This window comes from Hippopotamus amphibius, chromosome 1 (genome assembly GCF_030028045.1).
Source record: "Hippopotamus amphibius kiboko isolate mHipAmp2 chromosome 1, mHipAmp2.hap2, whole genome shotgun sequence".
Lineage (NCBI taxonomy): Eukaryota > Metazoa > Chordata > Mammalia > Artiodactyla > Hippopotamidae > Hippopotamus > Hippopotamus amphibius.
Genome location: NC_080186.1, coordinates 110,412,780 through 110,416,804, shown reverse-complemented (window position 1 = coordinate 110,416,804; position 4,025 = coordinate 110,412,780).

Below are 4,025 nucleotides of genomic sequence, written 5' to 3'. Positions count from 1 at the left end.
GTGAAAAAGAAATTAACAACTGACACCACAAAAATATAAACAATCATGAGAGACTACTACAAGCAACTACATGCCAATAAAATGGACAACCTGGAAGAAAGGGACAAATTCTTAGAAAAGTACAACCTTCCAAGACTGAACCAGGAAGAAATCGAAAATATGAATAGACCAATTACAAGCACTAAAATTGAAACTGTGATTAAAAACCTTTGAACAAACAAAAGCCCAGGGCCAGATGGCTTCACAGGCAAATTCTATCAAACATCTAGAGAAGTGCTAACACCTATCTTTCTCAAACTCTTCCAAAATATAGCAGAGGGGAACACTCCCAAACTCATTCTATGAGGCCATCATCACCCTGATACCAAAACCAGACAAAGATGTTGCAAAAAAAGAAAGTCACAAGCCAATATCACTGATGAACATAGATGCAAACATCCTCAACAAAATACTAGCAAACAGAATCCAATGGCACATTAAAAGGATCATCCACCATGATCAACTGGGGTTTATCCCAGGAATGCAGGATTCTTCAATATACGCAAATCAATCAATGTGATACATCATGTTAACAAATTGAAGGATAAAAACCATATGATCTTAAGGGAAGTCCCCAAAGAAACTAAACTTCTTGCCTCTAGGAAAAACAAAAAAAGCCATATGATCATCTCAATGCACCAAAAACTTTCAACAAAATTCAACACTCATTTATGGTAAAAAACAAAACAAAACAAAACAAAAACCTCTCCAGAAAGTGGACATAGAGGGAACCTACCTCAACATAATAAATGCCATATATAACAAACCAACAGCCAATATCATTCTCAGTGATGAAAAAACTGAAAGCATTGCCTCTAAGATCAGGAACAAGAGAAGGATGTCCACTCGACCACTAGTATTCAACATAGTTTTGGAAGTTTTAGCCACAGCAATCAGAGAAGAAAAAGAAATCAAAGGAATCCAAATTGGAAAAGAAGTAAAACTGTCACTGTTCACAGATTACATGATACTATACATAGAAAATCCTAAAGATGCCACCAGAAAACTACTTGAGCTAGTCAATGAATTTGGTAAAGTTGCAGGATACAAAATTAACACACAGAAATGTCTTGCATTTCTATACACTAACAATGAAAGATCAGAAAGAGAAATTAAGGAAACAATCCCATTCACCATTGTAACAAAAGAAATAAAATACCTAGGAATAACCCTAACTAAGGAGGTAAAAGACCTGTACTCAGAAAACTACAAGACACTAATGAAAGAAATCAAAGATGACACAAACAGATGGAGAGATTTACCATATTCTTGGATCAGAGGAATCAACATTGTGAAAATGACTATACTACCCAAAGCAATCTACAGATTCAACACAATCCCTATCAAATTACCAATGGCATTTTTACAGAACTAGAACAAAAAATCCTAAAATTTGTATGGAGACACAAAAGACCCTGAATAGCCAAAGCAATCTTGAGGGAAAAAAGCAGAGCTGGAGGAATCAGACTCCCCGACTTCAGACTATACTACAAAGCTACAGTAATGAAGACAATATGGTATTGGCACCAAAACAGAAATATAGGTCAATGGAGCAGGATAGAAAGCCCAGAGATTAACTGTGGTCAACAAATCTATGACAAAGGAGGCAAGGATATACAATGGAGAAAAGACAGTCTCTTTAATAAGTGGTGCTGGGAAAACTGGACAGCTACATGTAAAAGAAGGAAATTAGAACACTTCCTAACACCATACACAAAAATAAACTCCAAATGGATGAAAGACCTACATGTAAGGCCAGACACTATAAAACTCCTAGAGGAAAACATAGGCAGAACACTCTATGACATCCATCAAAGCAAGATCCTTTTGGACCCACCTCCTAGAATCATGAGAATAAAATCAAGAATAAACAAATGGGACCTAATGAAACTTATAAGTTTTTGCACAGCAAAAGAAACCATAAACAAGACAAGAAGACAACCCTCAGAATGGGAGAAAACACTTGCCAATGAAGCAACAGACAAAGGATTAATCTCCAAAATATACAAGCAGCTCATGCAGCTTCATACCAAAAAAGCAAATAAGCCAATCCACAAATGGGCAGAAGACCTAAATAGACACTTCTCCAAAGAAGACATGCAGGTGGGCAACAAACACATGAAAAGATGCTCAACATCACTAATCATTAGAGAAATGCAAGTCAAAGCCACAATGAGGTATCGCCTCACACTGGTCAGAATGGCCATCATCCAAAAATCTAGAAACAATAAATGTTGGAGAGGGTGTGGAGAAAAGGGAACTCTCCTGCACTGTTGGTGGGAATGTAAGTTGGTACAGCCACTATGGAAAACAGTTTGGAGGTTCCTTAAAAAACTACAAATAGAACTACCATATAATCCCGTAATCCCACTACTGGGCATATACCCAGAGAAAACCATAATCCCAAAAGAAACATGTACCATAATGTTTATTGCAGCACTATTTACAATAGCCAGGACATGGAGGCAACCTAAATGCCCATCGACAGATGAATGGATAAAGAAGATGTGGCACATATATACAATGGAATATTACTCAGCTATAAAAAGGAATGAGATGGAGCTATATGTCATGAGGTGGACAGACCTAGAGTCTGTCATACAGAGTGAAGTAAGCCAGAAAGAGAACAACAGATACTGTATGCTTACTCATATATACGGAATCAAAAAAGAAAAAAGAAAAAGGTACTGATGAACACAGTGGCAGGGCAAGAATAAGGATGCAGATGCAGAGAATGGACTGGAGGACAGGGGGTTGAGGGGGCGGGGAGCAAAGGGGAAGCTGGGACGAAGTGAGAGAGTAGTATAGACCTATATACACTACCAACTGTAAAATAGATAGCTAGTGGGAAGTTGCTGTATAACAAAGGGAGATCAACTTGATGATGGGTGTTGCCTCAGAGGGCCGGGACAGGGAGGTGGGAAGGAGTCGTGGGAGGGAGGGGATATGGGGATATATGTATAAATACAACTGATTCACTTTGGTGTACCTTAAAAGCTGGTACAAGAGTGTAAAGCAATTATATTCCAATAAAGAGCTTTAAAAAAAGCGTACAAATAATAAATGCTGCAGTGGGTGTGGAGAAAAGGCAACCCTCCTAAACTATTGAAGGAAATGTAAAATGATGCAGCTTCTATGGAAAACAGTCTGGAGGTTCCCCAGGTGATTCTGATGCAGGTGGGCTGCAGACCATAGTCTAAAACATATAATTCTATCACACTGAAACAAAACTATAAATAAATACATTTTCCTTTCATTAAGAAACTTTAATTGAAAAGTGTATAAGTCACACCATAAATATTGACATAGAGATCTTAAAACATTCCTTGGGAAAAAGTTCTCAGTTATGTTCTTTTGCCTTCCAGAATTAAAATAAAACTATCACCCTGCATTTATATCCTAGAGGCAGTAATAAATTAAAGCAACAACACGAACAAAAAACTCAACCATGAACATCACAACCACCACCAACAATAACAATAAGATTCATCAGTAGACTCAGCCCTGAGGTAGACACATGCTCCACTTTCACAGTAGATGGAGTGACCTCGACTTCTGCTTTTAGACTTGGTCTTTTTAAGTATTTTCCATGAGCGCCCCTGGCTGTCAATACAGAGGAACTCATTGGAAGAATCAGCAGAATGGATGAAAAGTCAGCCAAACTATGAAGTATTACTTAAAGACAAAGTAGGCAAATTTGAGTGCCTCTTGCCCTGCAGTTATTCAAGCATCCCAGCAATTCTTCCCTCATCCCTGTGCCTCCAAGGCTGGAAGGCATTGATGATATGATCAGTAATCAATGGAGAACTCAAATATTACTTCTAAGAACTTCATTGTATGGACATAACATTTATGAAAGCAACAGCATTTAATCATATAAATCTCAGACCTTGTCAGGATCTGGTCACAAATTATTTGGGGGGAAAGTCTTAAAAGCCATTCTGGTGTTTCACTCTTTGAAAAGTAGTACTTCACTCTAAAAAAAA